This window comes from Rattus norvegicus, chromosome 6, assembly GCF_021556685.1.
Source record: "Rattus norvegicus strain SHRSP/BbbUtx chromosome 6, alternate assembly SHRSP_T2T, whole genome shotgun sequence".
Lineage (NCBI taxonomy): Eukaryota > Metazoa > Chordata > Mammalia > Rodentia > Muridae > Rattus > Rattus norvegicus.
Genome location: NC_141539.1, coordinates 98,373,000 through 98,399,491, shown reverse-complemented (window position 1 = coordinate 98,399,491; position 26,492 = coordinate 98,373,000). Strand labels below are relative to the sequence as shown.

General features: G+C 45.2%; 1 pseudogene; it reads left to right on the top strand.

The window, feature by feature from the left end:
• The first annotated feature begins 11,575 nt into the window (after positions 1-11,575).
• Rpl26-ps4 (ribosomal protein L26, pseudogene 4) lies at positions 11,576-12,013 on the top strand (annotated as a pseudogene).
• Positions 12,014-26,492: the final 14,479 nt, after the last annotated feature.

The window sequence follows — 26,492 nt, the reverse complement described above, 5'->3', positions numbered from 1 at the left end:
ATCTCCGCCTTTCTTATCAATAGCTCACCACAGTACCCCAGACTATACAGGCATGCGTTTAGAAGAGAGGCGTCTGTCTGTCCAGGGCTGAGGACTCAGAGGACAACTCTCTCCATCGCTTGGCGCCATTGTTCTCTGGCCTTGCCCTCTACCCTAGGACTCTAGGATTGCAGCAGACACTGGTCCTCCCTCCTGGTGAGAGCGGGGGTTAAAGAGGAACCCCTGATGCTCTCCCTGGACCAGTTATTAGAGTCCTGGGAAGGATGAGGTTTACTGCCAGGAAGAGAAACCCTAGGAAGCCATCCTCTCTGCTGCTGAAGACACAGGGGCAGTGGGGGGAGAAGCAGGATTCTCCAGCCATGACTCACCCTACATTTCATGGGGAAGGGAAGTGGAGAAGGTCCTGACCAGCCATACTGAAAAGCAGTTAAGCCCAGTTTCATTACACAGCCTTGAAACCTGCACCATCTGACTCTTGCACCATAGCTGCCGTAGTAGAACGCGCAACTGTGGTCTCAGTGTCCTGAGGTCTCAGTATCCTGATCCGGGCTGGGTACGGGACACACGGGCTAGCCTCCAGGGATTTCTTGGGATCACAGGAGTGTCTGCCCTGGGTAGGGACACCACCATCGAGGGGGATTATGTCCAGCAGATTAAGAACAGGACACTGCTTCGGTCTTAGTGGTCCTGGTGAAAGGGAGGTCCTGGGCTGTTGGGCGGGGGCGGTTTTGTGGCTGGAGCTGGGGCTGACTGGTTTTTCCACTTCCAGTGTTTCTGGGCCTGAGAAAACACTTCTAGCAGCGGAAAGACTTAGACTGACAGCATAGAGGAAACCCCTGAAGTGGGGGGAACCAGCAGGGAGAAAACCAGACTCTTTCAGAGGGGACAGGAGATTGGCAGGTGCTAAGTGGGGGGTTGAGGCGTAGTGAAGGGGCTGGTGCCACACACCACGCCAGAGTCTCAGAGCTTCACTTCCCCCATCAGCCAGGGTTCTGGGATTGGACACTCAGGGCTTTGAAGCTAGCTGACTGGCATCAGGATGCCATCGGTCCACGAGCATTTATGGGGCACCAAGTGCTTACAACATGTTATACTGTCTGAAGAGGAAAGCTTCCAAAACAGTAGCAGATTACTTTGATATCTTTGTGCTTTGAGTTACACAGGATGAAAAGCGACAACTGTGCCACACACCCCCACAGCCACCAGCCTGCTGCCACTGGTCCTTTCAGTGCAGTAAACCAGAAGTGAGGCGCTCACAGGAAGGGCCCACTTTCTCAGTGCTGACCACCTGACAGCTGACCACTTTTTCCCAAATGTGATGCATTTGGAGCCCAGAATGGCTGCTAACTTGCTATGTAGCCACACGTGTTAGGATTTGTCAGTGGGAGGCGTCTTGGTGGGGCTGGGCTAAGTTATGTAGCAGAGATCATACCACACAAAAGGTCTCATGTAAGATGTTTATTTGGGGTTGTGGGTGGCGAAAGGCCATCTTGGAATAGGGACATGAGAGAGAGACAGAGACAGACACACAGACAGAAGGATCAGGAGACAGAGAGAAAGAGAGAGCTTTTAAAGGGTTCGAGTGTTGCATAGGAAAACCTGCAGCTCGTAGCAACAGTGGAAAGGCACAGTGCCTGGCGATGAAGCAAGCTGCAAGCACCGAGTCGCTGAAGGCAGGCTGGCAGGGCACCTGAGTTAACAATACAGCCCTGAACTTCTGATCCTCCTGTCTCTGCTTCCCAAGTGCTAAGGTTACAGGCACTCGCCGGCTTACTCTATTTATACAGTGCTGGGCTGGAACCTAGGGCCTCGTGCATGATAGCTCTACCAACTGACCAACACTTCCAATCCCCAAAGGAAGATTTTTGTCTTGATCACTGAGGTGATTACAATATGGCCTTAAGTAACAGCCTGTTCATTTAGGTCAGCTGCTACCCTGATGAGGCGAGCAGCCCATGCAGAGGCCAACACTGTCAGTCAAGGGCTGGGGACTCAGAAAGCCAAACCTCCAGAGTCTAAACAAGGTAAAAGGATTTGCAAACCAAGGCCAGGCATTAACTTGTCCCTCTGTAATCTGTTCTCTCTGGGCCCCTGCAGGTGCTCAATGTGAAGCCATTAGATTGGCGTCCCTCTGAGTTAATGCAGTACTTATCAAAGGACCGTCACCATTAACAGCAAGATAAAGGTAGGAAGCTTTTCTTAAACCACTTATGTTCCATTTCAAGGACGACCATTCATTCTGAAATTCTACCCTTCCACTATTATTTTGTTGAAATGTACTTTCTCCCCTGCCCCTACCTCTTTTGACATGGGTTTCATGTAGCCAAAGCTGTCCTTGAACTTGTTTTGTAGCAGAGAGTGAACTCTTGACCTTTCTACTGTCTCCTGACCTTGGGGGTTGTAGGTGGCACCACCATGTCTAATTTATTCGGCACTGAGGACAGAACCCAGAGCTTCTTATATAATAGTGAAACATTCTACCAACCGGGCCACATCTCCAACCCTAAAATGTGCTTTCATTTATGGAGAACTGGTGTCATTGGACGGGAATTTTCTTTTTTAATGTTCTCACTTAAAATAAAAGCATTTTGACGAGGCTTGGACTGTTCTCAAACTTGAATTTTGACTTAATGGTTTTTCCAAAATTCTTGAAAATTTTACTAACCTGAAAAACCTTCTGTATTAAAATGCCATTCTCAGCAGGGTAGGAAGGCTTTTGCTTACAATCCCTGCACTGAGAGAGCAGAGGCAGGAGGATTCCAATGAGTACAAGACTAGTCAATATTCATGGTAAGACCTGTGTCAACACACACACACACACACACACACACACACACACACACACACACACACCATAAACGATCTTCTTCGATAGCTTGTGTTTTGTAGTGCAGACTCACGTTGAACCAGGGCAGTGTGAAATGAGGATGGGCTTTACTGAAATCCCCCAGAAGGACCCTAACCTGGGACGGGATCCAGGGAAAATGCATTTGCTTGGCTATCTTGCCACAGCTCCTCCTGTCTGTCTCTTCACCAAAGAGCAAAACCAGATGGACTCATGTGCCTCAAGGAAGAGGAAAGGAACTTGGCAGATTACGGTAGGGAAGGAACATTTATTATGGGTGATTTAGCAGCCTTCAAAAAGAAAAAAAAAAAAAAACCTGTTATCCGTCATCTCCTATCAGAGTCCTCTATCTCTCTAAAGCCCCAAACAAGAGGAAATTGTCTCAAAACAAGGCAAGAATGGGTGTACTTAGGGTTGTTTCCCCGCCTTCCCCTTCTTTGAGGCGCACATGAAAGTTCTTTTTAATGCCCGTCTCCGTTGACCTGTGGGCATGTCCAGTCCTTCTGCCTCCAGAGCCTCATTCAGCCTGATTTCCGCAGTGGCGCCGTTCCTTGGGTATTTGTGAATACACCATTTCCTTCTGATCAGGAACACATGAAAGCTGAAATGCAGAGCATTGTAATACACACGTGTGAGCTCACTACGTGCACAGGGACATGGTCTTGTGAGTCCCTTCAGAAGCCAAAGTCTCAGAAATGGGCTCCCTACGGGCATAGCCAGAGCCTAGTCTCACTGAGGTCACACTCTGTGCAGCTGATGGCCCGAGTTTACAAGAGAGACAACAGCTTGACCCAGAGTTACGGAGTTTGCTTGCATGCCTGGCAACTCCTCTGATTCCTTGACATTGACCCATCCTCCATCCTCAGTACAGGAGCATATATAGATCTGGGTTAGTGTACTCATGGTTTACAACTTGTTTACTTCATGGCTGCCGTGGGTAGGCATGTAATTCTTACCACCTTGGCTGTCCCACAGTTGTGTGGGTGTGTACTAAATTACTTATACCTGTGCACATATCCCAGTAGCAGATTAGTACACCAAGTCTGTGTCAACACTTCTATTTGAAATGGATTTACTTACTTAGGACTCAATGTTGGCTTTACCAACCGCTGTTAGCATGGCAATCTAGAGGCTGATGAAGCAGAAAAAGTAGTAACTCATGTAAGGTTATTCTACAAAACAACTTCTTTTAAAACCATGCCTTTGTTGGAAAGGCAAAATGGAGCTGGAGAAGGGCCAGAGCAGCAGTAATAATAATAATAATAATAATAATAATAATAATAATAAGAAGAAGAAGAAGAAGAAGAAGAAGAAGAAGAAAACAAGAAGAAAACAAGAAGAAGGAGAAGAGAGAAGGAGGAGAAGGCGAAGAAGGAGGAGAAGGAGAAGGAGAAGGAGAAGGAGAAGGAGAAGGAGAAGGAGAAGGAGAAGGAGAAGGAGAAGGAGAAGGAGAAGGAGAAGGAGAAGGAGAAGGAGAAGAAGAAGAAGAAGAAGAAGAAGAAGAAGAAGAAGAAGAAGAAGAAGAAGAAGAAGAAGAAGAAGAAGAAGAAGCAGCAGCACAGGAAATCAAATGGCTTCTGTACAGCTGAGAAAAAAATGGATATTTTTTCCTGGAAAGATGAATGATAAACTGAAACAAAACTATAGTTATAAATTTTTTGAAAGATGTAAGGGAGATAAGCAGAAAGTCTGTTTCAGGTTTTAGAGTAACAGGATTTCTTCTCCTTTTCCTCCTTGGAGAGTTAGGCAAACTTAGTAAGAAAAAGGAAAGACTGCACTTTAGACACTGCAAGATATAAGGCAAAAATTTGCACTCATTTCGCATGGGGGACTGGCAGCCAACAACCAGCTTAGGGATGGATGGGTGGATGAAGGCTTCATAATAAATTATTAAAGCAAACCAGGATGTGGGAGGCAGGAAGTAGCTTCCTAACTGAAAAATGCCGACACTGTGGCCTCTACCAGTCACGACTCAGATGACATGTCATGCTGAATGGATCATAAATTGATACAGAAACTTTTACTTAAATGTTCATTTCTATATTTCCTGTTGAGTTCATGTGTCAGAACTGGATTTTCGTTCATATGCATAAATTATCCATTTTCTTCAAAAAACGTTTTATGGTGTTTTATACAGCTGTCTTTCAATAAAAGGCCTTCTAAAATTGATAGCTGCCCAGTCTAATAGCGGAACACTAGTTAACAGGCTTTCTGGTCGACCTCTTTTAGTAGCATTAATCCTAGTTCTGCCTTAATCTATACACACACCTCTCCCCAGTGTTTCCAAATTTCCACACATTCCAGATGAAATGCACCCCCTTCTCTCTCTCTCTCTCTCTCTCTCTCTCTCTCTCTCTCTCTCTCTCTCTCTCTCTCTCTCTCTGTGTGTGTGTGTGTGTGTGTGTGTGTGTCTTGAGATGGGGGCAGTGAGACCTTGCACCAAGGCCAGGGAGGTGTTCCCAGGGACATGTTCTAAATACATGGAAGGAGTCAATCAGAAAGGCTGGGGGCTCTTCCTGAGTCTGTTTCGTTCCCCCTGCTTCTCCTGACAGAGCCTCTTCTTAGCAGATAATCACATTTTACCCTGCAGAACACATGGTTTGTATTAACGTTGTGGACATGGCTGGTGATGCGGCCGGTTTCCCCATGGCTGCTGAATGTGTGTGTGTGGTGTCTGGTAGTACTGGGATCATCAGTTACAGGGAAGGTGTTTGAGATATGGCCTTAAATCTAATTATTCTGTCGAAGGGAAGTGTCCTTTCCATCTTGCTCTAACTGTTGTCCCAACAAGAGTAAAGAAAATGATCACGTGGAAAAACTTTTCTTGTCTTAGAAAACTAGCTGTAGAGAGGCACTGGCAATCGTCGGAGTGGAGCTGGGGGTGCTCTGGAGGCCAGTATGAAATGAGCTTGCAGGACCAAGGGTTATTTCTCATGCCTGTTTGCTTCCTTCAAAGGCTGTCCAGCATTCACGCTCACACACCAAACACACTCTGATGTGTTTCCAAACGACTTTATTTTTATCGGGACAAAAGAGAATTTCCCATGAAGCACTGCTCTTCTGGATGCAGTACCCAAACCACACCAGTGGAAACCTGCCTAGAGCATGTTCCTGTGTTAGGGCGCAGTATGGATACACAATCTCAGCCCAGATCCCCTTGGCCACATAAAACATATCACACAATTGTATTTTAGGCCAGGGAGGAGCGTTACAAAATAAATATTTCCCCACTAGAACACACTGGGAAATGTTTGCTGACACCTCCATTCAAGCCAGCAGGTTTCCTGGGAAGAGTTTGGCAAAGAGCAGGCCCCCCCTTAATGAGGTGCTGGAGTTGGTTGAAAATTAAATATTAATTCACCAAAAAAAAAATGCTGCATTGAAAAAAATCAAAACCGAGGTCTGCAAGTGGGTGTTTGTGCTTCCTTCGTCTCTGGCCTGCAAAATGTCCGGGGTCAACTAAGGACCATCAGCCTCTATTGAATTTCAATTTTTTTCTTTCTAGATCTGTATACAGGAAACATCAAGTTTTTCCATGCTGCTGGGTTTTTTTTTTTCTTTCCTTTTTAATTTTGCTTTTCCTTGTTTTCCTTCTGGTCTCAGGAGCTCCTTTCTGAACTTGCTGGTGGCTTTTCCATCCGACTCAGAGCTGCAGGATCAGTGCACAGGAACGCTCAGGATCCCACCTGATGACCCCACGCTCTAAGAAGCTATTTCAGGTCTACCCAGGCTTCCTTCTGCATGGAAGGTTCAAGTGTGAGTCCAGAGGGGAGCCCGGGTCTTTCCTTCCTCTCCTGGCCTCTACTGGGAGATTTAGAATCTTCATTCTCCACTACCCATTGCTGTCAATTCTGTGCCAGTGATGCCTGGGCCACCTCTGTGCTTAACCGACTCCCTCTCCATTTGAACACAAACGCGGAAAGTTCTATGACTTTAATCTTTAAGTGGAGTGATGGTTGTGTGCTCATAATTCCAATGCCAACGACATGGGTCTTAGTTATTGACTTACACAGTGCCAAGGGCTGCACATAGAGACCCATGCAGGGAAGGGATACATCCAAGGGAAGTATCATGGCATTGAGCTAAATTCCCAGCCAGCATACATTTAAAAGGTTTAGCTTCAGTTATATGAATGTGTGTGTCTGTGTGAGTGTATGCTACAGATGTCCACATTTGAGGCCAGGAGAGGGCATTAAATGGAGCTGGAGTTACAGGTGGCTGTGAGCTTCCTGACACGGGTGCTGGGAACGGAACTTGGATCCTCTGGAAAAGCAATGAGCATCTCTCCTGCCCCTCACACAATGTCATCCACTTATATCTTACAAATGGCTGTCTTCACACAACTGGTAGAATTTCAAAGCACTGGAGCAAAGTGGGTAGGACTTGGAGGCAGGGTGACCTTCACGGTACTTTTCAGCACACCCGCCCGTCCCAGCACTATGTTCACATCTTAGGGATGGGGTTTTGACATCTGAGACCCAAACTCGAGTCTACGAGTTTTAACACTATTTCAATCTAAAAGGTTTTTTGTTTGTCTGCTTGTTTGTTTTAAGTTTGGGACATGGGGAGCCTAACAAAAAGGACTTTTAAGGTAACAGATATGTAAGGATAGCCAAGAAACGTTTCAAAAGGAAAGTGCAGGCTTAGATATGAAGGTGGGTGAGTTCTACTCCTCCCTGGTATGCAGTAAGCTGCTCCGTTCCCATTCCGACAACAGCGAACTCTCTAACCGTATAGTTTCTTGAATTCATCAGAAAGCTAATATCACGGGGAATCCCAAATCCTGGAATCTAAGGAAAGAAAGCCAAAGGAGAAAGACTATAAGGAAGGGCTTATGGTTGTGTGAGAATAGGAGAGAGTCTAGGGAACGTACGAAAAGTAAGTGGAACTGAACAGAAGATTAACAAATTACTGAAGGTCCAGAGTATCTAACACGGGAGAATGGCCTACCTGGGGGGTCAAATACAGAAGCACAGAGCACCCCCCAGCGCTCTTCCCTATTTCAGCCTCCACCACTAAGGATGAAAAACAGGGCAAAGGTCAAAACTGACCACTGTCCACAGCTCAGGCTAGGACAGCGCCATTGCTAAAGAAAAGGTGCAAAATGGCTCCCACTTTTCTCCCTTCAATTCTGGGGGAGATGATGGAGGCTGCTGCAGTCAGGACTGGGTGACAGCAAGTTCAAGTGCAGCTGGGGTTCAGCCAAAAATCTGCTGGCAAAGTCAGGACATTTGTCTCCTGTCTGTGACACTTATCCATTTTACTGCTTTTCAAAGACCAGGTTTTACTGTCACTCACCTCTCCTCTCTCTCCCTCTTCCTCTCTCTTCCTTTCTCTCTCCCTCCCCCCTTCCTTCTCTCCCCACTCCCCCTCTCTCCTGTTTTCAATTTTAGTGGTTTCTATTCTTATTTTTATCATTTCCCTGATATTGAGTTTAGTTTGTTCTTTTTTATTACCCCACCCCCACCTCATGAGAGGAAGCTTAGATGATGTGTTTTTACACTTTTCTGGATTCCTGGGTTATTTGGAAACATGTTGCTTAATACTGAGAAATTAGAGGGTTTCTAGGAATTTTTTCCATTAACAATTCGACTTAAATTTCACTGTGGTCCAATGTGTATGTTCTGTCGTGAGGAAGGCTGCGAGCTCATTTGCAAGGAATGCATAATCCGCTATTTCTGCATTGCGTTATAAACAGTGTTGATGAAGTGGGCTGGGTTGGGGGTTTGCTGATTTTCTATCTACCTACGCTGTCACTCCTGCAGAGAGGAATATTCCCCAATGATAATGGGAGAGCACCGTCGTATTCTGAAACGTCGCTAGGCACATACCGCCAGGCAGGTATATCATCTTATATAACCTCCATCTTTGAACTGTGTGTCTTTCCCCATAACATTTCTTACTATGAGATCTACTCCGTCTGATATGAATGTTGACGCCCCAGCTTACATTGGGCCACTGTTTTCCTGGAATATCTCCTGTCTATTCATTTTTAAAAGCCTACTTTATATCGAAAGTAGATTTCTTCTAGACAGTACATAGAAAAATACTGTTTTATTTATACCCTTTGACAATCCCCAACGAATGCATTTTAAAGCATTCACATTTAATGTGCTTACTAATATGTTTCAATTAGAGTCTATTATGTGGAGCGGGGTTGGAGCTTGGTGGTACGAGCTTGTCTAGAACGAGGCCTGGGTTTAAACCTCACACCTCAAACAAAACATCATGATAATGACTGCTGCAGGTCCACCTCCATCCCTGCTCTCTCTTGGGCGAATTAAACATCTTTTATGAGCACCACTATTTGATTTGTATCTCTCTAAGCTCTTTTTCAGTGGTTTCCCTGATATATTAGAATATATGCCTAACTTTACATTATATGTTATATATATATATATCCTCGCCTGTAAAGATACTTCAATTCTGTCTTCTCTCCCAACTTTGTACTATCCTGTGACCCATTGCTCTTCACAGGCCCTATGCACATAATGCCACATTTCTCCTCTTCCTCTTGACAGCTAGTTGTCCTCAGGAGTAACTGATGCATGTCAGATACATTGCTTTCCCTTCCTATCTTCATGTACATTCTTTTTTTTTTTTTTTTTTTTTTTTTGGCCAACATTTACTTATTACTTTATTAGCACACAGAAAGTGGTAAAGCATTTTCAACACTCAAAAAAAAAAACCTGCACATGTACAAATAGATTTTTAATAGTTCATCAATTCTAATATAAACAAATCTAAGGACTACTACAGCTTTTAAACTTTTCTGTATTAAAATTAAATGTTTATACAACGAAGTCTATTATCTCAGATATTATGTCATCCCATTCTCTGATAGTCATATATGTCATGTCTAAGAAGCTATTAAGCCATGTAAAAGAACTGTAACAGTTGTTTATACAATACACACCCAATAAACATGTACATTCAACAAAAAGGAAAAAGTTGTAGACAGGTAATCTTTGATCTGATTCAAAAGAAATCTGACATTTGGAATCTATTTCCTTGCCAATTTTTTTTCTATTAAGAAAAATATTCTTATATCAAATAAAAATATCACGCACCCAACAAAACTTATCAAAAATGTCTTTCAAGTAAAAATTAGGCAAATAATAATATCACAAGACCAACAAAACTTATCAAAAATATTTCTTTCAAGTAAAAACTAGGCTTTGGGTAGCTAAATTTTCCATTTTTAACATGATTTAAAAAGCAAAAAAACTTTTTTATTCTCTGCCTCCCATTATATTTTTAAGACTAGTAATTCTATGACTTAAAATAAAAGTATTTTAGCTGAACTTTAATTTGATTAAAGTAGAATTATTCTTAGAATACTTACAGAGGATATCATGTTATTCTCACAATTAGAAGTCAAGATGCTACATTTTTTATAAACATCAATCAGATCTAATGTATTACTATTCTTCAAGAAATCATCATAAGTTTTCCTAATGTCTTTGTAGTGGTCGACCGCTTTCATATTTTCAATGGGCAAGTTCAGTTTCTCGTGTAGGAAGTATTTCCATGTCGGTAAGACATCACCGAGACGGACGGACGGACAATTCTCCGTTATGCTGTTGGTTGTTTTCTGCCATGGAGAGCTGCAGTGCCGAGAGTCTGGACCACATAGCATAGTCCTTTCAGAGCTACAATGAACACGCTTCTAAATGCTTTACTCATATCCAAGACGGACATCTGATTAAGCACAGCCGTTCTCACAATGCCGCTAGAAGGCAGGGAAAAGTTGAGAGCCACCTAGTCCGGGGACTCAGGGGCTGCAGGTCCAGGGAGTTGACGTAGATTCTTATTTCTGTCTTGCCTCCTCTGTCTCCTGCTTGGAGCAATTGTGTAACTTCTGTGTAGGAGAGTGTCCACTGGCCAAGAGTTCATAGGCTCTGTCTGCATAGCTGTTCCTGCTCTGTCCTTCCCTGAACCCTTTCTTCCGTAGGTCTCTTTCCTAGTCCAATGGGACAATGGTTTATCCTTTCTTCTTTAGATGGAACTTGTTCCAGAGTGAGATGAGAGAGGCCTGTGGGTGGGCTCATGTCCCTTAAAGTGGTTTTTTTTTTTTCCTGGCCTGCCCTGTGGAGGAAGGTGCTCTGTCTTTCTTTTCTACCAGTGCTGGGGCCTGGGCTAGGGCCTCCTACATGCTAGGTGATCGGTCAGTCTACCACTGAACACAGATGCGACCTTGGCTTGTCTTCCTCTGAGTGCCTTCTATAGCCATGGTGAACGTCCTATAGAGATGACCCTTCGGGGCCAGCCCCTCCCACCACCCCACGGATCTGCTATTTCTTTGTTTATTCTACTGGCTATACCTGTTTCCAAGAAAGCACCAGCCCGTGCTTCTCTATAGCTGCCTCTGCTTTTCCACACCATCTTTGCTTCTCTACAAGCCCCAATTAAAAGATTTCAGGGCTTGGTTGCCCTGTGGCCGCAACACTCTGATGTATCAAGAAGGCAGTATATTTGAAGTTTATCTTCAGTTTCGTTGTTAGTATCTATGAGGGAAAGCAACATTCTTTCTAGACCTTTATTTCCTGAGATTTTTTTTTGTTCTGTTCACTTGGCTAAATGGTAGAATCATTTCATTCCTCAATATGATTTTCTTCACCTACAAGAACACCTTAGTAGCTGAAGATGGATGGAGGACATAGCCCGCTAACAAGAAAGGGTTCTTATGCTCTTTGCTTTTGACGTCATCACTGGATCAAAGCTGCCAAAATGAAGTTCAATCCCTTTGTGACTTCTGACCAAAGCAAGAACTGCAAACGGCATTTCAATGCACCTTCTCACATTCGGAGGAAGATCATGTCTTCTCCTCTTTCCAAAGAACTGAGACAGAAGTATAACGTTCAGTCTGTGCCCATCTGAAAGGACAATGAAGTTCAGGTTGCTTGAGGACTCTACAAAGGCCAGCAGATTGGCAAAGTGGTCCAAATGTACAGGAAGAAATACGTCATTGACATTGAGCGAGTCCAGTGAGAGGAGGCTAACGGCACAATTGTCCACGTGGGCATCCACCCTGGCAAGGGGGTTATCACCAGGCTAAAGCTGGACAAGGCCCACAAGAAGATCCTGGAGAGGAAAGCCAGGTCCAGGCAAGTAGGAAAGGAGAAGGGCAAATACAAGGAAGAAACGATCAAGAAGATGCAGGAGTAGAGATCTCATGCACGGCTTTCATTAAAGACTGCTTAAGTGAAAAAAGAAAGAAAGGAAGAAAGGAAGAAAGGAAGAAAGGAAGAAAGAAAGAAAGAAAGAAAGGAAGGAAGAAAGAAGGAAAGAAAGAAGGAAAGAAGGAAAGAAAGGGTTCTTATGTCCCTGGTGTTGCCATCCTTCCAGGGGTCGGTCAGCTCTAGTATGTGGAGATTCAGGGGTCCAACTGAAGAGTAAGTTCTGGTCCCCTGGCCCACTGGAGGAAGGACCAGTAGACAACAGTGAGATGCTACTTGGACTTTTCTATAGTTCTCACTACCTGACTGTCCCCTCACGGTTGCAGCCTGGGTGGCTGGGACCTTCTAGTAGCATCTCCATGTGTAATGCCAAGGCATCCCCTTAGGAGTTGTAGGGAGCTCTGTTTCAGCTCATGGAGGCAAAGATAACGTGGATGAGAAGTGTCACTCACTGGAAGCAAGACACGGAAGCCAAAGGAACCATCTACTCCTCCAGCACTGTAAGTACCAACACCGCTTGACCCTTCTACTCCTCTGGCTTCACTCCCATCCCTACTGAGTGCGCGGGCTTTCTGAAATTGATGCAGAGTAAAAGCGGATTGCTTTTGTAAAGAGAATGAAAATCTGGCATTTGCAAGGATGCTTGGGGCTGGGGAAGCTAAAGACATGGCAGAGTCTCTCCTATGTGACACTGAGGGTCCTCTTTCACAGTAGAGACACTATTTGCTCACCCTCAAAGGTTCCAGGGTTTTGTACATAGTGCAGAGTGCGGGACTCCCAAACTGGACACTCTGTCCTGCTCTGGTGAACTGTTGTGTGCTCCGTGAGAAGGGCACCTACTCGCCTGCTTTTTAAGGATTTGTGGCTATGTTCCAAGATGAGAGGACGCACAGATTGTAGCTTTATCCTCAGGAGACATCTGACAGACTTCAGCAGGGTCTTCCAAAAGTTGAAGTCAGAATAGTCTTCTACCCTGCCCAAGAGGACTGCAGAGAAGCTGTGGTATGACCTGGGCTCCATCCCTTTCCCCAGCTTACTGCGTTCAAGAATGCTCCTAGGAGCAGGCAGTCTCACCTTGGGGCCCTTGCTGCCCTCTCTGTCTGAAGTGTCCACCACACTCCTTCCCGCTGACTGACTCTTGCTTACCCTTTCGGAGGGGCGCCACTCTCTCAGAAATCTCCTGCAGATGCTTGCATCAGATACCTCTTTAAGGTGTACAGTAATAAATGACAGGGTGGTTATTCAAATATTGCAAACACTTCAGTGTCTTACACAGGACACTAGCTTTGGTGATGGTGAAGGAGGCTGACCTCTGTTTTCCTGTTGTCTGAGCAAACCCTGAGGAGACCGCACTGTCATTTAAATGCACACTAGCTCACAGAGGGGACAGGAAGGACACAGGGGATGGTAACTCTGACAGGAAGTATCAGGCAGCGTTATTGTAAGCTCCTTTGGGACATTCCCTAGGGAAGCAGACTGGCCCTGCGTTGTTAGCATGTACCACTGAAGATGTGGAACCACAGTGTAGTACACAGCCTACCCGGTGGTCCAAAACCCAGCCCTGGGGCCAGTCAGTCTTCCTCCTGAGTCCTGTCAGCACTGACCCTGGACATTTGATTCGAACTCCCTGAATCTGTTCTGTCACCTTAAAGAATGCAAAGGATGGTGTTTTCCGCGTCACAGTGTCGTGAAGGGGCAGGGAACTGATAACAGTGAGTACGCAGTAAGGATTGCTCTGTTTATTTTATTGACAGAAGCATTTGGCCATTCAGAAGAGGAATTACCATAAACTAGGTGGTCAGGGAGGGCTCCATGGAACATGAGCCTTGAATGGGCCTGGGAAGATGGTTTGGGATTTCTATGGGGAACGAGCAGAGAGATAGGTTTCATAATGACCACGAACACTAGACTGGCTGTGCCAGACCCCATCCGAGTCCTTAGCTTTCTATCCTTCCGTCAGGCATCCTGGCTTAGGTAGCAGCCCCTCTGAGGGCTGCCTCCAGGCCTGGCTATTCCCCTCCCCTCTGAACCCCTGTGATTTGCTACATGCCATGTGGCCTTCTAATTCCATCCCAAGGCTCCAGAGGTGCAGATCTGCAAACCAGCATGATTAGCCACCCTTGCTGGCTTCCCATTCAGCATATAAATCTAGTGCCTGGGATTACCTCATGCCAGAAACCCGAAATCCAAGTCAGATGGTTTAGGCATTAATAGCAGAGTGTTGCAGAGACTCAACAATGCAAACCTTCCCAAAATGAACCATCCTGACCTCCCTCGCGCTGACAATGCGTGTGTGACATCATGTGTAAATGAGCCTTAAATTTGAACCAGGTGCTGAGAGCTGTCTGGCGTCTCCTGGCTGCTGTATTAACCACTAACATGCACAAGAGGATTCCGAGGCCGTAAAACGGAGCGGGACCAATGGCAATGACCAGGGCTGAATGCAGCAGCTGTGGCGATGAACATTCAAATCACACCCACGAGGTTGGGCCCCCAGCCCCTGTAAGGCGTATTTCCGGAGGGCTGGGGAGCCCAGGGAATTTGGCTGCCTTCACTCAGAGGCCAAAGTTTCCCATGCAAATCAAACCACTGGACTCACTTCCCAGGCTTGCTTCAGAGCTCTGGTTCCATTCGCATCCCGGAGGGCAGGAATTGGCTTGCCAAAGCACAGTGCGACACAGCAGTTAGTCAAGGGCCTAGGAGGTTGTCACTCACAGGTATGCACAGCCCCGGATGTACTTTCAAACAAGAGTCAGCTTTGAGTCCCTCGACGCCATGATTTTTACCAGGTTGGGACTTGGAGAAAAAGATGCCTTTGTTCACCTGGCACCACAGATTCTGTTGATGGGGCCTCTTCCCACGACATACCATGTGTCTCAAAGGCTCTGGAGCACTAACTAACATCTGGAGGAATTGAATTAGGTGTGCAAAATGGTTGCAATGTCCCAACCACTCTTAGTCATTGGTAGGAGAGAGGAGTAAAAACATATTGGGGAGAAATAGTTCTTAAAAAATAAAAATGGGTTTTGCAGCCCCCCCCCCTTTTTAAGTGTTTTCTGTTCATAGTGCCCAACCCCAGGTTATTAACAGCTTGAGTTCTGACATCACTAATAAACCCACAGGAGCCAGAAACAGGATGGAGAGGAACCCAGATACAGAGTAATTCTTTCTTACTCCGTAAGATCCGGGAGAAGCTCTACACACCCCAACGGAAAGTAGGGTCAAAGAAAGATGACAGTCTGCAGCCCTTGTGTCCTATAGAATTCCAGCTTCAAAGATCCTTTCTTGCTTAGAAGGATTTCTCTCCCGAGGGTATTGTGCTGCCCTGTGAAGTCTCTGATTTGGTGGAGGGGTGAAGTAAATGTGGTACAAGGTCTTTAATGGACACCAAAAGGGCAGAGGTGGTAACCTTCCTGAAGGTCATGCTATTTTCTATAAAGAAATAAACTGTAGATTCAACAGCTCAGGGTTAGGTTTTCAGAGTAAAGGAGCAAGGGCTACATCAGTCTCTGTCTTGGAAATTCTTCCAGAGGAGGTAAGCACCGGGTTTGATGGACAGTAAGAGTTATGAAGAGAAACGCAAAAGCAGCATGGATGACTTATGCAGGAGTGTGGAGGCAAAATTCATGGGACCCCCTTTGTAATGGACCTCGGACCGTGTTAGATCATCTAAAACTCCAGACTAGGGCCTGATATCCACCTTCCTTAAGACCTGAGGAAAAAAAATCAAGTATGGGTTTTGACACAGCCAAGTCTTGAAGGTTAATGGTGCTTCTGGAAGATGGCAGTGGTGTTCAACCCAGAGGCGACTTCCCCTTCTTGGCTACTGGGTTTGTTTGTTTTTATCACGTATTGTTCTACAGCCTTCAAGGAGACCTGTCTTCTGCTTGATGGCTTCTGCTTCTAAGTCTGGCTCAAGTCTAGCACCTGGCTCTCCCTCCAGGGGTGCCTTCTCCTGTTGCATACGTCTTTGCTACTAGCAACATTGTTCTCATCTAACCTATGCCTTGTATTGTCCTTTGCTCTGGTACTATTTGCTCGGCAAGCAAAAGGCCATCCTCTTACTCTTAGTTCCTTTCCAGTTACCTTTCAAGTTTATACCCGCTGCCGTTACTTCAGCTATATGTTCATCCCTCCCCCGGGACACAGGGAGCTCCCACCCCTGTGGACTTTTCCCAATGGAGCTTTTAATGTTCTTCTTACTAATGTATTTCACACAAGCACCCATGAGGGACCTAGTGTTTACATTGGCCATGCTATGGACAGACCCTGCCCTTTAGGAGTTTGATCCTAGTATCTCATATAGGTTGCCTCCATTGGATTAAAACCCAACTAAAAAACAAATCCCATACTTAGCAACGTATACTTAGCCATGTGGCTTGGTGATAGAGTTTGACTGCTCATAAACCTTCACAAAGGTACGTCAGGGCATAGTTCTAGGTTTCAATGGCTAAAATGTAAGGGAGTTTTATTTCTCCTTCTAGAAGTGACATTGTAGAATGTTTAGTAACTGAGTCTGGGAGTCATTAGACATCATTTAGGGGATTTGATTGCAAACAAAATTAGAAAGGCCTCCTTTACACTGATCTTATGATGCACGAATACCTAACCATTTAGTCTGGCTAATTAATAAGCTGAGAATTATTCTGGGTGATTGGAAACAAAGAATTTCTCTGAATGCAAATGAATGACAAATCTTTCAAATGTGGAGAAGCTTCAAGAATTTTACTTCTCTATGAAATGTAAACATTACCCCTGACTGGGGATATATTTGATAAACTGATGGTGTTTTAAAGTAAGGATGCTCTGTCAGTGCCCCCCCAAACTTATTTGAAATGTTGGCAAAACTCTGAAAACTTACAAAGGGTTAAATATTTTCCTTTACAAAGTTTATGAATTATTGGGGGAAAAGCCGAAAAATAGTCTCTGTAGTCAGAATTTGTTTAGAACATATTTTCTTCTAAATATAATTAAGGTCAGTGAGTATGGGACGTGAGGAAGTCATAACTGATCTATCATAGACTCAGTTATTTAAACTTGGACTTTCCAAATGCTGCTCTATAAGGCTTTCATTGGCCCTTGAGGAGAAAGCCAGAGTGTGTCCCACGTGTAATTTTCCAGAGATCCAGGCCTGCTGAATTTCCTTCCTTCACAGTGACCTTTGCTGTTGTCTGTTTAACTGAATGAAAAGGACAGGTGGCAACTTTTTTTTTTTTTTTTGGTTCTTTTTTTCCCCGGAGCTGGGGACCGAACCCAGGGCCTTGCGCTTCCTAGGCAAGCGCTCTACCACTGAGCTAAATCCCCAACCTGGCAACTTTCTTAATGTCCTCAACCAAGTTGCAAAAAAAGGCAGGCAACGTTACAAATGTCCCAAGTATGTTCTGAAGGTTCTAAAGAGACAAAAAGAAATGCCAAGTGCAGCAAACACTGGATTAGATTGTGACTATCGAGATGTGTACTTTAAACATTCTACTCAGGCTGCCGAGATGGTGAGTTTTGGTTCTCAGCCCCCGTGTGGTAGGTTGCAGCCATCTGTAACTCACGTTCCAGAGGATCTGGTGCCCTCTTCTGACCCTGGTGGGTACCAGGCACGCATGGGGTGCACATACATACAAGCAGGCAAAATACACACGAGCATGTAAAGTAAATCTAAAACGTTCTGTTAATTTTCAGACAAATAATTTCTACCTGTGTCACTGTGGAAATGAACTTCTACCATTGTTTTCCAAGGGTCTCCACTTCTCTCAAAGTCTGGCCAATGCTGGAACTTCCCTGTCCTCCTTTAGAGCCCGTGCGTCCCCTGTCTTCCCTTTGCTAATGCTGGGGGGTGGGGGGATAAACCTTGACTCAGAGGACATGGCAGGCTCAAGTATTATCTGGAGCATGGAACAGAGCAGGTTTTCAACACAGTATGGACTGTGCATCACCTGTGCTCAGAACGTTTTTATGAGAAATAATAAAATTACAGGTGGATATAATTAATTAATTAGTATGATAGTTAAGGAGACAGCAGTTCAACTCGGTTATGTTTAGGATGTTTGACTTCGGACAAATCAATCACTTACAGTCTTATAAGCTTTCCTTTCTATATTTCTTTTTTGTTTAAAGACATATTTATATGAGTACACTGAAGCTGTCTTCAGACACACCAGAAGAGGGCATCGGATCCCATTACAGATGGTTGTGAGCCACCATGTGGTTGCTGGGAAGCTTTCCTTTCTGATCTAGTTCCATGGTGTCATATGCACTTGGCATAGTGCTGGTCCCCACACAGACACAACTCACTACTACCAGAGGTTTAAATGAGACTGATGCCCTTCTGCTATTGAGAATGCCAACGTTTTTCAGATTTGAATGGAGTGCAGAGCTGGCTAATAGAACAAGGAAACCAGAGCCATGGCCTTTTCCTGTGGGACAGTCACTCCCAGGGGCCTCATTCATGTTGATGTCCAATGTCACCACTTATCTCAAGAAACCAAGTTGTACATTCTGGTCCCCAACACACACACGTTCCAAGTTGCTATAAGTCAAGTCATGGAAGCCGGGGCCCAGAGCTACCATCTGGGCTGCTACTAAAGGGAGAGATTGGGAGGAGCAGCACAGCCCTGTCCCCGGGTCCCCTCTGTACAGGCTCATGTATTTCTAACGGGAGGAATTTCTCTGCAAGTACAATTGATAAAGAAGGACCCGAGTGTCAATGAAGTATCACTATTTTGTCATGTGTCAGATTCCTACACTTGGAGTCTGGGTTGGTTCAATCACACGCCTATCATGAGAATAGCTGCACAACCTTCTTACTGTCCCCGGCGACTCTGGGAGGAAGCAGGTAGGCCACTGAGTTGTTTACTGGTTACCTCTAGCGTTGCATCCCCTCCTCACTAGGGTTTCTGGATCATGGGGCCAGCACACTGCTGTGTCCATGTAGGTTTACATACAAAGTTCTCTCTTTACACATAACTGACTTTACTGGCTTCGGAGGGTGGAGGCAGGCAAGTTAAACAGAGCCGTAAACACTTCTGTTCTTCCACTGCCCTGCAGTTTCTGTTCTCCACCCCAGTCTCTGCTGCTGGTCCCTCTCTGCCCTGCCCTTGGCTTTTCTTCACACTGTGATGCAGTCAGTAGCGTATCTCCCTCCCTTCTCCTCCCAACCCATCCTCACGGAAGCTCACTTTTTTTCTCTAAGGCAAAATATACATAATGCAAAATCAACCATTTATGCCTACACAATCCTCTGGGACTTGGTCCACTCCTTGTTATAAGACCACAAACCATCTGACGTTCATCTTCCAATGGCTTATCAGGGTATTTTCCTAGGACATCTTCACCCCTTCCTTGCTGAGAAGAGCTCAGGGGCTGGCTATTTGCTCTCACTACCCTCCATCGGATGGTCTGTGGGATACATTGAAAAAGATGTAACCAAATAGCTGTTCTCTTTAGGGAGAGAGGCAGGACCGCACCTTGGAACTCTGCTCACAGATGGAGATTTAGACCGGACTGTCCTCCACAGACCTCCAAATTCGTACCAAACCCCCTCTCCACTTTGATGGTATTTGGAGATGCGGTCTTTGGGGAGTAACTAGGATTAAGATGTGGAACCCCTAGGATGGGATCAAGGGCACAGAGGAGGCCATCCAGAGCCTTGTTCAGCCTTTCAACAGACACCAGATCGATCGATCGATCACTCCCTGATCTCTGTCTTCCCAGCCTCTTGCACTGTGTGAGCATGTTTCCTGCTGTTTAAACTGTCTCCGTATGACATTTTATCTATATTACTGTATAATGGCAGCCTGAGCTAAGATAGATGGTGAAATTAATAAAACAGCTTTAAATTTACTGCTTGGTCAGCTGTCAGACACGTTCTTGAAAATCATCCTGTACATATATTTACATAGAAGTTTAATTTATGGGGCTGGAGAGATGGCTTAGCTGTTAAGAGTGCTTGCTGCTCTTTCTGAGGTCCCCAGTACCCACACCAGACAGCTTACAACTGCCTATAACACCAGCTCCAGGGGACCCAACAGGCTTTCTGGCTTCCAAGGACCCCTGTACAGAGGTGCACACTGAGACATACAAATAAATGATAAAATAAAAATCTTTTAAAAATAAAATTAAGCATGGGTAACAACTCAAATTAGAACACATGTTGACTTTCAATGATGTGTATATGGGCAGATTAGTTCAATTCATACTCAGGTCTGAAAGTTTTTATAATGAAAAGGTAGGGTATACTCGAGGAGTAACTTTTCTGTTTAATTTACAGTAAACAGTCAAAAAATAAAATCATGATCTCCTGAGTTATGGCGTGCAGAGGGGACTGGGTGTCTTTGGTGCCAGCTTAAACCTTAAGGCTGAGACTCAAACTAACCTAACAGATAACAGAACCAAGGATTTGTTTGCCTCCATGTCACTGAGGATCCAGAATCAGGGAAGAGCAGTAATAATGTCTTCCTCCTGTTTCCTGTTTGTCCTTGCGCTGTCTTTCTGAAATGCCTGCCCCAGGGGAATGGTTTTAGAAGATGGCCGGGCATTTAAGGTGATGGGGTTTTGAAGGCTCCACCCTCATCGGTAGAGAGGGGACTGCGTTTTTCTCTGTGGCATTTGCACATTTTTGTTATAAGAATAGCTTCTCCCCGCTGCAGGGTACAGTGTCCTGGGCGTCGTCTCTGGACAGGAGACCAGGCAGTCCCTCAGGAGACACCTGCTCCAGCGATACCTGGATACTGCACTTTCCGGTCTCTAGGGCTGTGACCAACTTAATTCTGTTTATTGTAAATGAGCAAGCCTTCGGCAAAGCAGGCTAATACAGCATCTTACCTACAAATCATGTATGGGAACAGCAGAGAGGCAAAAGGGGCAATTCTCACACACCATTCATAAAAGCCACAAGAGAATCTTCTAAATGTGCCGTGAGGGAAGGGCTCGTATGTATTTACCGAGGACCAATTATAAGAGCTAATCACCAGGAATGGGTAACACCCCAGAGAGCTGACCTAACATACACGAGACCTTGGCTTTGGTTCCCAAAACAATAGATGGAAACAATTGTCAGGGAATGAAGGCAGCCACAGACCGAGAGACAATATTTATAAGCTATAAACGTGATAAAAGGTTAATATCCTAAATATATAAGGAATCGTAACCCCAAATAGTTGGATTTACAATCAATTCAAATCAAAACAAAAAGACTAGGCTGTACATTCCTCCAAAGACGACGTAAAAGTTGCTAAGCTCTGCAGAAGGATACTGGACATCGTGAGCCATCACCCAGAGGTAAAACAAAACCTCCCGAGACAGAGCATCTCAGCCCGTAAAGATGGCTGTGGGCAGAAGGACAAGCAGCAGATGCTGCCAGGGGTAGGGGAAGCAGAGCCAGCGTTGGGGGAGTGTGCAATGACACTGCAGCTAGAGATCAACTCAGAGACTAGAAGTAGAACAGCCCCAAGATCCCACACTCCCATTCCTAGTACTTACCCAGATATTTGCAAACAGAACCTCAAAAGGGCTGTTTGTACTCTTAGGTTCATCCCAGCACTGTCTGCAAGAGGCAGGAGGCAGAAAAAGCCTAAAGTGACCACAGCCACAGGTCAATGAACGAAGAAATCCTGATGTGTACATACAGGACTGCCGTTCAGACTTCATAGAGAGAGACTCCTGTGTGTGCCTGGATGAAACTGGAGACTACGCTAAGCCAAACAAATCAGGCCCCAAAGGGCAGACATTACAAGGCTCCTCTAGACATAATGGTATACACCGTCCCTACATGGTCCACTCCAGGAGGGGACAGTGGGGTAGTCTGGGGCTGCAGGGCTGAGGAACTAGGAACTGGTCAGTGGTATACAGTTTTAGTCATGCCAGAGAAAGCTCTAGGCATCGCTGCACCATGTGCCCATACTGTGGCACTGTACACGGAAGCCTGTTGGCAGCACGGATAAAAATTGAGCCTTGTGAACAGACCACAGTGCCGATTTTGTTCTGAGTAAGACAGGAAGCCTGGAGGAAGGTAAATGGGATGCAAACTATCACACATGCTTAAATGACAGCTCTGGCTGTGCAGTGCAAACAAACGGGTTGCAGGAGGCAGTAGCAGCCGTTTGGTCTCTTTGCTTTAAGGGGACTACAGTGGAGTACATGATGTACGTGGGGAGGGGACTATAGTGAAGGAAATGGATCTCTTTACAGAATTCAGGAATGAAAACACGGAGGGGTTGGGTCCCAAGCTGGTGTCTAATGACTGGAGGACCTCTCATGTGCCCTACCTCTCAAGGCTCCTGCCACCTCCCATTAGTGCCAAGCTAGGGACCACGCATTTAATAAATCAGCCTTTTGGGGACACTTCACATTCATCTCTAGCAGTGTGTACATTCTTTCATACTTAAATATTTTAAATTCGCAGTTTAAATACAGGGTCTCAAGAATATAGCAACCCACCTGTAAAAGGCCTGTAGCTTGTTAGCCACAGGCTGGAATGTTCCAAAGATGTAAAGCTACTGAAACTCAGAATGAGTTAATAGAATAAAAATGGCTTTTCTGGGGGAGAAGAGCTGAGGAGCAAGAACAAACACTGTCTTCTGTTGCCTAAGTGGCTGACGCAGCAGAAGAGACCCTTACTGGGAGTCATATGGTCTGAGGAACAGTCGTAATAAAAGTGTCCACATTCAGAGGGTTAACTCAAGCTCTCCCAACTACCACACAACTTGAAGAAATGAAGCGTATTTCCCCTGGCTGGGAGAAAACTAGTTTTCTTTTTTTTTTTTTTTCGGAGCTGGGGACCGAACCCAGGGCCTTGCGCTTCCTAGGCAAGCGCTCTACCACTGAGCTAAATCCCCAACCCCGAAAACTAGTTTTCAAGTAACACAAATCTTCAGTGACAGCCAGGCTTGCGTGGTGTGGTAGCTCATGGCGGCACCCAGGATTCAGGAGTCTGATGCAGGAAGATAACCAGGAATTTGAGCTCATCCTGGGCTAGTGAGTTCTAGGCAAACCTGAATCAGAACCTCTCACTGGGTTGAAAAGATGGTTAAGAGCCATGTGAATGCTGGGTAATTAGGAGGACCTGAGTTCAAAACCCAGCACTCATGTAACAAGCTGGGTGTGGTAGAGAGACTCTGCCTCAAAGGTAGAGACTTATAGATGTGACACTTTTCTGGACTCTGCTATACACAGGAACACACACACACACACACACATACACACACACACACACACACACACACACACACACACACACACACACACTTCCCTTTAAGTAGTTTCAACCATTCAGTCTATCTGAAGGGTTGTCAGAGAAGTCCAAGTTGTATCTGAACTTTTCTCAGGCAAGATGGGCAACCAGCTCCCAGCGTTATGAGCTTGGGACTAGCATAGTTCCTGGGACTATTAGGTAACTACATACCTGCCTTTTGCCTCTGTACTTACGTCCACTGATGACATTAGATAAACATATACACATTCAAATAAGTGAGAGATATCTTTCTAATGGCCACTAACTTTTCTTTTAAATACTAACCCATGTTAGATGTCTTTTCAGCCATCTGCCCTCCCCCATCCCCTCCCACTTTTCTCCTCATTTACTTTGTCCCATAGGTAAAGGGAACTCTCATGCCCACCTGTCCACTTGGCGGATGGCCAAGCTGAGTCTCCCTGCTCTTCTTGGCTGGCAGTATGGTGAGTCGGGACAATAGCTCAACAAGAGAGAGGTTCTCCATGAGGAAAGCATGCCTGTTCATCTACTCATCCTCCACCCGGTTCCTTTTTCAGTTTCTCTGCCCCGCTGTGGAAAGATTGCCACAGTACAGGCAAAAGAGTGACAAAATCATTCATTTAAACTAGAAAACAAACATCTCGGTACTAGAAAAGGTTCTGAGATGTCCTAAGGTCAAATATTATGACGTCAGAATCTGCCATGTTTAGCATAGGGGTCATTTCAATGCAGCTGCAGAGCGGTTCACAGGGTAAAGCCAGTGCAGCTTGGGTGAGTCCCTTTGTTGCTCCAACCTCCCTTCTATCTCCCCACATCCCACTGGCAACACCAGTACTGCAGACAGCGGGTGGAGGAGGAACTTCCACACCCAGCTCCCCACAGGGTACCCAGTAACCTGATCCTGCAAACATGCAGAGCAGGGAAAGGGAGGGAAACCTGCCCACATTAAAAAGAGGTCTTTCAAATTCATTAACTTCCACACAATGTTAGCCATTTTAATGTGTGTTAAGAACATTTTATTCCTAGGATCTGAAATGAATCCTTTCAAAGGCTAAATGGCTTTAGCACTTCCAATGAGTGGGATACACACTTCAAACACAGATGAGAACTGTTACAAATGATACGTTGAGAAAGGAACTCTTCTCCCTCATTCTGCTTGCCTCACCACTGTAGGAAAATGTGAAAGTTCCCTTTAAAATAAAGTAAAACTTTATTTTACTACGTGTGTGTGTGTGTGTGTGTGAGAGAGAGAGAGAGAGAGAGAGACAGAGACAGAGACAGAGACAGAGACACAGAGAGGTGGGGCTGGGAGTATACCATGGTTTGCAGAGGTCAGAGGACAACTTCATGGAGCTGGAGTGACTTGCTTACCTAGCAGGGGCCTTTATGCTGAGTCATCCTGGGGCTGGGGATTTAGCTCAGTGGTAGAGCGCTTACCTAGGAAGCGCAAGGCCCTGGGTTCGGTCCCCAGCTCCGGAAAAAAAAGAACCAAAAAAAAAAAAAAAAAAAAAAAGCTGAGTCATCCTGAAGGTCATAAAAAAGTTGTTGGTTTTTTTTTCCTTTTTTACCTTTTTGAGACAGGGTCTAAGTAGTTCTGACTGTCCTGGAACTCTATGTAGACCAGACTGGCCTTGAACTCGGAAAGATCCACCTGCCTCAGACTGTTGGGATTAAAGCTGGCTTTCAAAGGTAGATTTTTATTTTATATATGGGCAAACAGGAACATAAAATGTTGCAAAAGTAAAGTTTTGAAGAGTACAAGAAAGTCAATTAATTCTTAACTTACTAAAGGCATATGTCAATTGACCTGAAAATAGGCCATCTCTGCCTTCCCCATCGGGACTAAGCTACACTTTACAGCATACAGTACAATGTGGAGCTGAACAAAACCAGAAAGCTTGGAGTTGATCTGGCCACAGTCATCAATGGTCACTTGCAGAATCACCAAGGGCCATACACAGAATCGCCCGAGTAGACAATCTACCATTGTTCAAGACTCCAGTTCTGCACCTAAATACGGTGATGACTTTAAGATCCTGTTTCCAGGTGAAAAAGGAAAATAGACAAACAAAAGAAACCACCACCACCGTCACCACCACCACCTCCACCTCCACCACCACCACCACCACTATCCACACACCACCACCACCACCTCCACCACCACCACCACCACCACCACCACCACCACCACCACCACCACCACCACTATCCACACACCACCACCACCACCATCACCAGTATCCACACAACACCACCAGCACCACCACCACACACTGCCAGCATCACCAGCACAAAACTTTCCAGCAGTTGGGTGTTTAAAGGACGGTAAATCAGCCCTCTGCTGTCCTGTTTTCTCCACAGCCAGACTGAAATAATACAGAGGTGTGAATTACCCCCATTCATCTTAATGGAGTGTTAACTTCAAAGGCTTGTTTTAACCATTTAAATACTAAGCTCATGAGTAAACATTCTGTTAAGGGGAAAAAAGTACAACTTAAACATTCACCTCCAACATATGAAAGTAATTTACAGTCTTGGCATTTTGTCTTTTAATTTAGCAAATAACTCTCCAAATGTTAGAAAAGTGTGTTTTGTGCGTTTCTTTTTTTATTTTAAATAGTTATTACCTAATAAATTTTGACCATTAAGCCCATAAGAAGGCAGCCCATATTTCCCAGAAAATAATGCTGGGGGTACTTGGACAAGGTTATGAAGGGGTCATGGTTCTTGCTGGCCTTCTCATCGGCTTCCTCCAAACTCACAGAAAATGTGACTCAAACAGGCAACCAGGCAAGACAGAATGTTAAAGTAAGGCGGCCCACCTCCACCACCGTGATAGTAACTCAATTTTGTGCAGTGTTACAAAGGGCATTTGTCTTTTGCCAAACCTCCCAGGGCACTGTTGTCTTAGGAACAGGTGACACAGTATTAATTGATGCCCAGCTGTCGCCACACTTAACATTTGCCCCCAGGGGCATCCTTGCATCTGTTGTAGATTTAGGGTTATTTTGGTATTACTAGAGTTAAGATTTATTTAAGCAGCTGAACACCTATGAGCATTATTTCATAAACAGAAAAGAGAGGGGACAAGTAGCTCGTTAATGGATGAACTCTCACCTGAAGCTGATGAGAGAGGCCAGGCTTGCCTGGGCTGGGGACGAGCTCTGTGCCCGGCTTCGGAATGATGTAAGCAGAGAAAGCACAGCTGGTGTGGAGCTGTGGGAAAGCACTAACCTCCGCTTCCAGGGCCAGCTCCTCAGGGGTGAAG